Here is a 9,960-nt window from a genome sequence, read left to right as displayed (position 1 = left end):
GTGTAAATAAATCTGTTAACACGCCCAGTATCAGTGGGCAGCATAGTATCTGGCTGTAGTTATTGTACGCGGAAAGAGAGAGAGAGAGAGAGGGAGAGAAACAAAGACGGCCCGTTGCGGGGGTTATTTGTTGTTTCAATTTGTTCTCCAACTACAGAACGCGCAAGGCGAACGATCTTCGATGTTCCATTAGGAAAATGCCCATTTTAATGATGGCTGAACCTACCTGATGAAATATTTACTTATTTATTATCACACAACCGTTTCAGCATGAGTATTTACGGGTAAATTCATAAAATGTTCTTTGAACATCGCAAAGCAATTGGTAGTAGAGAGTATAATTTATTTTAGATCCTAAAGTAAAAAACAAGTTCATTCAAGAATCTCAAGATCTATTCTTTTTTCGCGAATAAACGGAATACAAATTATATATTAAGGAGGCAGCCTGTAGTGGTTTGGTTGAAGAAAAAAGGCAATACTGCAGAAAAACAGTCCTACACAAAATAGATTCACTCAATGAGTGAGCGAGAGTGAGAGGGGAAACAACAGATCCAGGGATGCCAAACCGAAAAGAGTTTAATGAAACTAAATATTACAAAAGCTTTCTTGCCAATAAATTAATCATTGATTAATAAATCATTATGATTTATGACTTTTTATTCGATCGACTTCGTTGCCCCCTTGGAATCCTCTCGTTCCCCCCTTACGTCCGCAGCTGGCCCTGCATTGCGAATCATTTGACAGTCAACGTTGCGCGTTGGAATGGCAATGGGGAAGCTGAAGAAGAAAACCGGCAACGAATGCAGCAGCAGTTCCCGCATTTGTGCTGCATTTGTCGGTTGCTCCGTCTGGTGCGAGGTGTTCGCTCGGTCTCCAAGAACTGCATCCCTGCGCCCATGACAACCCTTCCAGGTCGGTTGTACACGCCGTGCACTGGCTGCCCCCGATGGTCGGGTTTTTCAATAAAACTCGAAATGACAGGTAAATTTATAAATAATTACATAGTTGTTACACGCGTGCATACAACACTTTTAGCAGAGATTTCTGTCGTGTTTTTTTCGCCTCATTCCCTCGGCGTTCTGCAGCTTCGCCTTCCCGTGTCCTAGTCCTCAGTAAAATTTCTCGCTGTCGTTTGCCCGGCACGGATCTTCAGGTGTCCAAGGGAAAACTGCGCGAGTGCGGGCGGGCGGCGGTGGAAATTAAACAGGAACCTTCAACGGTCCACTTCGGGAGGCAACTTCGGGGTGTTAAATGCAGGTCAGCCCTGGACCGGCCCCATTTGTTGAGGGGCCTCTCTTCCGCTTCGACGCTAAAGCGCTGCCGGTCAGCTTCGGGGGAGGTCGTGATGTGTTCTCCGCATCATGATCCGTGCGATCGTCCAGTTTTCCCAGGCCTCGGTGGAACTAAGGCATAGTGAAAGCAGCTCGGGTGTGCCCGGACTGATCGGCGATTGCTTCACATGCTGACAGTCTGCTTGAGCACTGGATCGAAAGTTCGCGTTTTGCTCGAAAATTAAGGCTGTCGTTGGTGGATTAAATAGTGGATTCTCATATGTTCTGGTCCGGACGCTGCATGAGTCCATCATCCGATCAGGTTCAGGTTATGATTTATGCCTTCCTTGATGCTTTGCATGTAAATATTACCAAATACGCACACCAAGTGGAATAAAACACAAAGTTATTAATACCTCAAAGGTTTTACTACAAAGGATACTTGGAAAACGTATGGTTGAACGAAATTGAGTCTAATTTAAAATGTTAATGTTTATTATACTTCTATAAGATTATAATTTCCTGTTTCACAAAAATATTCGTATAGAATTTTTCGCAAATCTTAAAACACTTCACAAAAATAAAAAGATCAATGATCATTGAATAAACACTGCATGTGAACATCATAACGATGTTAATACTTCTTTCGCTGTACTTCTCTCGTGCCGGATGCATCTGAGACGAGTTACTTTTTTTCCCATTGCTTCCACAATCCCGTTCTTGCCACACTCCTCCCCCTGCGTTATAATTTCCTTCTAACCCGCGCCCGTGATGCGCTCGCCAATATCGCCAAACGGATCGCCAACATGTCCATTACAAGCAATTAAATTCCTCGAAATCAGCCACCGCATGCAAATTGCAATCAACATTTTTCCGGCCTTCGCTTTCGCAAGCGTCTTACGCGACCGCACGCGCTGCCGCCGGCAGGGAACCACCGGCATCCTAGCGAACCCGAGCAAGATTGTCGACAATTTTTACCGACTACCGGCTACCGCACATACGGACCCGGTAACGTTACCGCTTTACGCCAACGGACCACGGCCGTGTGTACCCGGGTGTCGCGGGATTCAAACGGTTCCCTTTACCAGGGGTGCACCAGCAAATTGAGCGGCACGAGCCAACACATGACGGAGAGGACGTGAAGGAGGAGGTGAGTGTGTTTGGGGAGCGAGAGTCTCAATCTCGGTGACCGTACGTGTTCCGGTTTGGCCGAGGTTTCGTCCCTCGTACAACCTTCGTGGTCACTATATGGAGAGGGCTGAAACACACACACACACACACACAAACAAACACACCACCAGGTAGAAGCCCGCCAGACCATAGGTACGTGTTTACATGCGCGCGTATCGTGTTGGGGTCCATTTCGGTGGTAAGTTATTGGACTCGAAATCAGATAACAGTTTCCTCCCTCCCGATCGAGATCCCCGGTGTTCGGCTGGGAGGAAGGAAGAGGGAGAGGGGTGGCAAGATAGTGGAGCGTGGTCGTGCGCGGACGACCGGAGAGCGAAGAAATATCTTTAATAATTTGCATAATTTCGCCCGAGGGCACTAAATCAATAATGAACGTGTAAGTGCCAGACGGCTTTTCTAGGCCTGTCATAGGCCTGAAAAAGCGGGCGGAACGCTGCGGGGCCTGCAGAAACGGCACCGGTTCACCGGGCACTGGGATGGAACCCTTATTCGGAAAGCCATCTGATGCGCTGGGATGCACAGTGGGCGGGGAGGGGGTAAGGCTATGGGGAAGACCGAGGCGAAGCAAATGAAAAATGCTCCGATGCAGATGGATAGTGCCGAGGGAGAGATAGATTTTTCGGATCGCGCGAACAAATTTCCAGTCATAACAATCGCTCGGAGGCGATTTGCTGTTCGTGCTTTTTTTTTTGCATTGCCGGAAAACCAACCGCAAACCGAGGTGCACTTTCGTTGGGCTCCATGTGTGTAAAGGGTAAGAAGGAGTACCATAATGTCGAAAATCTAGGATGCCCCGGAGCCGCCGGGGAGGGGGATGGAGAGACGATTCCGGATAGTGAACATCCTTCAGGCAGAAGGTGCAAAAGGAAGGGAAGCACAGGGGGCACGAAATTAACATGCGTTGCATGCGATTATGGCGGATATTTATGCACATACTGACACCCCTTTTAACCATAAAGCACCCGAGGTAATGCGCTGCAATGCCAGCAGTTTGGTCGCTGACCGTTGGATTGTTTTTGGTTGTGGCAGCCATCCTTCCCTCGGGCTAGATCTTGATGGTTAGCCCCGGGTCACGGTGAGCTTGACTTATGACATGCCGGAAGGCACAATATTAGGCAGATGAGTGCTTATGCTCGTTTGCGCTGGACCACTTAAACGATGCTCATCGCTTTACTTGAGTGCTTGTAAGGGAAATCAATTAATTTTATTATTATTTTTCAAGAGTCACCTTTGGAGTTGTTGAAAATGTTTGCAAATATAAGATAAAAAATAATGATTAATTAGATGCCAATTAGAAACGGTGGCCGATTTTGAATTTTAGATTTTCTTTGAACGACAACCTTAACTGTGAGTTTATTTTAAGAAAATTAAAGTTTGTCGAGGAAGATTTTCTTCCAATTTATTTTTGTATACCTAGTTTTTTTTGTATTTTTCTATGCTTTTTACATGATTTAATAAACATTTTGTAATTTTTGTATAAACGACAACAATCAACCATGAGAAAGCCTGTAAAATTGTTTGTTTGTTGATTACGATTTCTTCAAATTTCATTATTTATGTCTACATTTACCTTTTATACTTCGCTATGGTTTTACATGGAAATTTTTTTTAGGTTTTTATATTATTATTTAAATATTTCGTAATTTATTTCATTTTACCTAGAATTGTAAGAATGTTTGTAAAATAGGAGCTAGCCGATTGATATACCATCGAATTTCGATTTTTCAAAACAATTTTTCATCTAAAAAAGTTCTAATTTCATTTTTCATGTTTTTCCATGATTAAAAAAAAATATTATCCCGTGTAAAAAAATCCAACTTCTTTATAATGGCGTAGCACGAAATGGATATTTCATTTTTTTAACAAAACATTACAATATATGTACATGCACTTAGCGACAGTTGTTATCGGGGCGGGCATAACTCAATGCCATTTATTGGATTATTCCGATTGTATCGCCCGCGGCCCATTATGCCTAACTCGCGCATCTTGACATTCCGTGCCATTAAAATGTAACACGAAAAGCATCCACATTAAAATACCGACGGCAAATCGACCAATCACGCAACGTCGGCGCAAATTCTTGGACGCTGTGTCTTCGCGTATTCGAATGTCGCTGCCCCATTCGTGCCCGACCTGGGTCGGTTTGCGGCGCGAACTCTCGGGCGGGACGGCGCTCGTTGCCTCGGCATTAGTTCAGCTGTATTCGGGGAATGTAACGCTGGCATCCCTTTGGAAAATACCAACACAATCTGTTAAGATCCTATCAGGACGAAGCGTACATCACCGAGATTATGTCGAAGGGAGTATGTGCGCCCCGTTGTTGACATGGAGACGGATGGCGGCGAAAGGTGTGATTAAGATGCTCGAGCACTGATTGGATCGCTCGCGGCCTGGCGTTGTCGTTCGATCAGGGTTCAATACGATATTTTTGTTTCCAGGTCCCTTTTGGAGGAGAAAAAGCATGATACAACTTTATCCAGGAAAACAAACAAGCAAAGAGTCGTCGAAATGGGGCGCTCGTATTCGCAGCTAATGCTCGGTGGAAACGAATCTTGGGATGTCCCACCGTTGGTTATTTTTAGCAGCCCATTCGCGCTGCTCGCGCATTTGTTTCTCCGTTGTCCGTTTTATCACGCTTCATTACGTTCGCCGTAAGTGGATGCACTTATCAGCTCCGCGCTGGACGGCGGAGTTATTTATACGACCTTGCTTCAATTATAAATTACCGAGAACATTTATGTCTGGCTCGCCCGTTGGCGACCGTGCGACCCTAGACAATCAACATTCTAGACATCGCGAATGTCTAAACGTTAACGTTCGTATTAGTGTTGTGCTTAATGAATCTTTTGGCGAGATTCATTCATATGAATCTTTTACCTAAGATTCATTCAGATGGATTCATGAATCTTTGCGGATTCGAATATTCAAAGCTTAATGAATTTTTCGAAACCTTAATGAATCTTCATGAATCTTTCATGGTTCTGTCATGAATCTCCCCGATTCTGTCATAGGCGTGGACAATGAGACCAAAAAAAAAAAAAAAAAGGTGGTCCCTCAACCGACTTTTGGTTGGTGACTTTACATCATTTGGTGTGTCTTTGGGATTCATGAATCTCGCGGCGAAAGATTCATGAATCCCTTATAAGGCAGAGATTCATTCAGATTCATGAATCTGAATCCGATTTACACAACTCTAGTTCGTATATTTTTGCCAAACCAGCCAGAGTACTTTTCGATACTTAATTAGATGTTTGGGGGATGTTTTCATTATCATCGAGGATTTTTGATGGTTTTTTCCATGTTTTTTTTTATTTGTTGTTGGAATTTGCTGTCAGGGCTCTGAACCTTGGGATATTTTGAAAATAGTTTTGGGAATATGAAAATACCAGAATGATACAAATGAATTATGTGAATTGAATTGTGATGAGGTCACTAAACGCCTTCTCGTCAGGGATTATCAGGGATCAGTTTAAACTCTTAGAATAGTTAGAGTATCCTCCAACTGAACCCCATAATGGATTAGCAAACGTAATGTATTGCACATTTAAATTTTTATAAATAATGCTTCAAATTGTATATTAACTTGTCAAACTGCACCTTTTTCTGTTTTAATAATTTCCCAACACAAAAACATTTTCAGTTTCAAAACGACTCAAAAGATGTTTTATTGAAAGTTAAAAAATAACTTACTTGCCCATTTTTATTATAGAAAATAATATTGTGGATTCTATTGTAAATTTATTGATGATTTCGCGATTTTTATCTATGTTTCATTGCTCTTCACAAAGTTGTGGATTAATTTTAATTTAATTTGATAAATTTTGAAATAATTAAATTAATGGTGAATATAGAATAAGTTTTTGGGGTCTTCAATTAATAGCTGACTGGGGGCCCTAGAATGCTTAATCAGCCTCTGGTGTTAGATATTCAATATTGGATACTCAATATTCATGCAGCTATTGTGTTTGATCCAATAGCTCACCGAATAAATTAAAATATTCATTTTAACCTAAATTAGAATAACAAAATTATTAATTTTCATTGGATTGATTCGCTCTTCTACTGCTCAATCAATAATTTATTCATATTTACGATGGGCTCACGTTATTCCAAAGTAAAGCCGCAAAGGAAAAAACAGCTAACAACAAAGTCCTGCCAAGGTCCAACAGCACGATCAATTGTTTCCATTTACATTGCACGGCAAGGTGGTGCAGTAAGCCCTCATGTAACATATTTGTTAGTACAACACCATGCCTGCACGTCGACGACTTGAGCGGAGCTAGGAAGGAAGCTTAAATGTACTCTCAGTTGCCTTGATTCTTTCGGGCACGGCTCGACTAAAGCTCACCATGTGCGAACGATATTAGCGTCCGTCTGGTAGGACCCATGCGGTCAGGCAATTACTCAAAAGCGAACCCAAACCAATCGGCCGGGTGTCCCGCCGGGCCACGTGTGGAGACCGCGGAGGCAAATTACATTCCGTGCGCCGGGAGCAGATCAGTTTCGAGGCGCAGTTCTACCGTTTTTCATTGGTCCCATGATTACTTACATAAATTTATACGTTCGATGCAGGTATGGAGTGTTCAATTTGGTTTTCAAACCATGCTCGTTTATTTATTCATACATTAAACGTAATGAAATGAAAAAACATATAATTATTTAGAAAATTTAAACAGTGTGTAAGATATATTTATTCTTGCTTATCCAAGTGGACGGACTCCTTTTGATCACCTGGGGACATGCGAGAGGTCTCTAACTCCGCGGTGGCAGTGGCGGCATTCGTGGTCGCATGTTGAATGCAACCTGCAAATCCGTAATTTCCAGTTTCAGCAACTAATCAGTGAATCGACCGGGACGGCAACCGCAGGAAGGTGGCATTCGCATTCCCGTGTGGCTTGTTTGGACAGGGCCGGAGCTCGGTTGGGCGGTGAAATATTTTAATCAACGATCTGCACTGCAAGCTACCGGCCTACATGGCCGGTGTGTTCCAAATGGAAACGGCCCAGGGTTCCCATTTTTATGCTTTTTTTTTCTTCCTTTTCACCCCGCAATCGATCGCGGGTCAATAAATCACATCCATCGAATCCCCGGCATCCTTCCGGAGGCGTTACTGGCGCGAGCCGGAGTTGAGTGGCGAGAGTTGGGCCCTGCGCGGCCGGGAATTCCAGTAGCACACCTCGACGGGCGGCCGAACCGAATGATCGTATTAATTGGTGCCGCACTGAATCGATGCTGAATCGCGAATAAAAACGGCCACCGTCCGATCGCCAGATGCGAAATTCAACACTCCCGCATTGATGGTTTTTTCGTCCGGCGTCGCTTTTGCTCTTGACTTTCCGTTGTCAAAAAGCGATGAATCCGAGTTCGTTGTTCGCTTTCCCATACGGAGGAATGTTCTTAAGTATCCACGCGTTTCTCGTGCTAGCTGTCGATCGAAACAATCGATATTGTTCATTCCGGCGGTAAAAAGGGAGGGTATAACTTTCTTCGGCCCGCTTTGCCTCCGATTTCTCCGTTCGACGTTATTGCCTGTCGGATCGGCTACCGTATTGCTGCATGAAAGCATATATTTTATATCACTCCCTTGAACAACTCTGCCCGCCCGATGTTCGGCGTGGCACGCTTGTCCCATTTCTGGTCGCACTGACCGCGTTTCGATGTCTTCTTTCGTTGTTCCAACCTACCTTCGAGCGAACACAAAACACAATGTGCTGCTGCATCTTGCGACTGTTGCAGCATCTTTTCGTTTCGTTTTTTTGCATAAATTCTCGAACCTGTCACTCGCCCGTTTGAAGGCTTTTGACAGCAAAACAGAAAGCAAAACCAACACCGAAAGCACACTTTAAAAGGCGCCGCCTTACGGGGGCGCCCTTTTCGGAGCGCCGATCATCTTCTTCAGTTTTTGTTCCATTTTGCATGTTTGGTTGGGGTTGGGGAGTCCATTTAAATCAATCCACCCGCGTGAGAGACGAATAGCTGGACCCTCTCCTATTTTTTTTATTTTTGTCAGCTACACGGGTCCGTTTGCCCTTTGCGCACGCTTCGACGCTAATCGATACCGAATCCGGCCATTCCGGGGCATTAATTCGTTCCAATTAGAATGTTATCGGACTCTATAAAAAGGCATACAATACCAAAGGGATGGAACGGTGGGTTATTTTTTTCTATGCTTCGAATCGTCGTGCTGAGGTTTTCCGGCGGAGATGAAAGCGCCAAACCGATAACCGACACGCGCCTCTCCTACGCACTTCTTTGTTTCGGCCGCTTTATAGGCCGCGGCTCGAAAGCATCGTTCATCTTTGTTGATGCGCCTTGGTTCGTAGGTTCAAGCTTCGGTCAGCCTTAAGTCCTTCTCCACGGTCCCTTCTAGTGCAGCTCTCGATCTTCCTTGGAGCTCCGAACGAAGTTAACCTGGGCAGGTTGTGAACGTTCTTTCGTTTCCCTCGAGTGGAGGAAGGTGAACACACCCCGTAGTAACTACGACCTTAAAGGGGTTTACGTGTTCTTGGCTCCGGAAGGGTGGGTTCGCTGGCCCAGCTGGCCGGCTTCAATTACCGGGCGCAACAACAATGTACCCTCACGGCCCGGCCGTGTCCGACGGTGCATTAATATATGCTCATTAGTCGCGTGAATGAGTGATCAATTTCTGCGCTACACATTGGCGAATGCAAGCGCAAGTGCACGAGAAACCTTGGAAGCCACCTTGAACTCCATCCACCAAACCGTCCTCGGCCAACCTCTTGTGTAGGAGAAAAATGAACACAAAATGTAATAAAACTCCCATAATATTCATTAGCATTTTGAAATTCTTTTCTCGGTGCACCTTTCCCACCTTCGGCACCCTCGAGTCCTCTTGCCCAGGGGAGGTACACTTCATTATCGTTGACTTTTCTTTTATCTTAAATAATAATCTCATTAACAAGATATTAAACGAGAAATTATCAGAGAAACGGCCACATGTGGCTGAACACGGCTCTTCCGTGGTTTCCGAAGTTCGTCCCATGCTCCATCCGCGGGCTTTTTCCATGTTCTGTTTGTAGTTTTCTTTTTACGCCGGCCAGTTGTGATTGGATTTTTTGATCTTATATGCTTGTTTGTTCCACTTTGCTCATCTTTTTTCGAATGGTCCAGAGTGGTCCGATTCATGAACGAAATGACGATAGAGGACACTCAAACTTAATTATTAAACTCTGTGTACCAAAACTTTATTAGACACTTAAGAATTCTCAAAGTTTCATCGCATCTTTGGGCGATTTTTAATAATTTAAAAAATACGTTCGTGGTACTTGGAAGTTGTTTTCAATATATAACAGAACGAGCCTTTTACTGACTATTTTGACCATCACTCTTGTTAGATCGTTATCTGTTGTTTCTCCTACCAACTTACTTCGGTTCGTAGCTTCGGGGGACGATTTATGGAAACACCGGCATTGGACGATTATGCGTGCGTGTGTGAAAAGCGAGCTCAAAGCGTGATAATTATTATCCTCCACTG

The sequence above is a fragment of the Anopheles coustani genome, chromosome 3 (assembly GCF_943734705.1).
Source record: "Anopheles coustani chromosome 3, idAnoCousDA_361_x.2, whole genome shotgun sequence".
NCBI lineage: Eukaryota > Metazoa > Arthropoda > Insecta > Diptera > Culicidae > Anopheles > Anopheles coustani.
The sequence above is the reverse complement of the archived record's forward strand: the minus strand, read 5'-3'. Positions refer to the sequence as shown.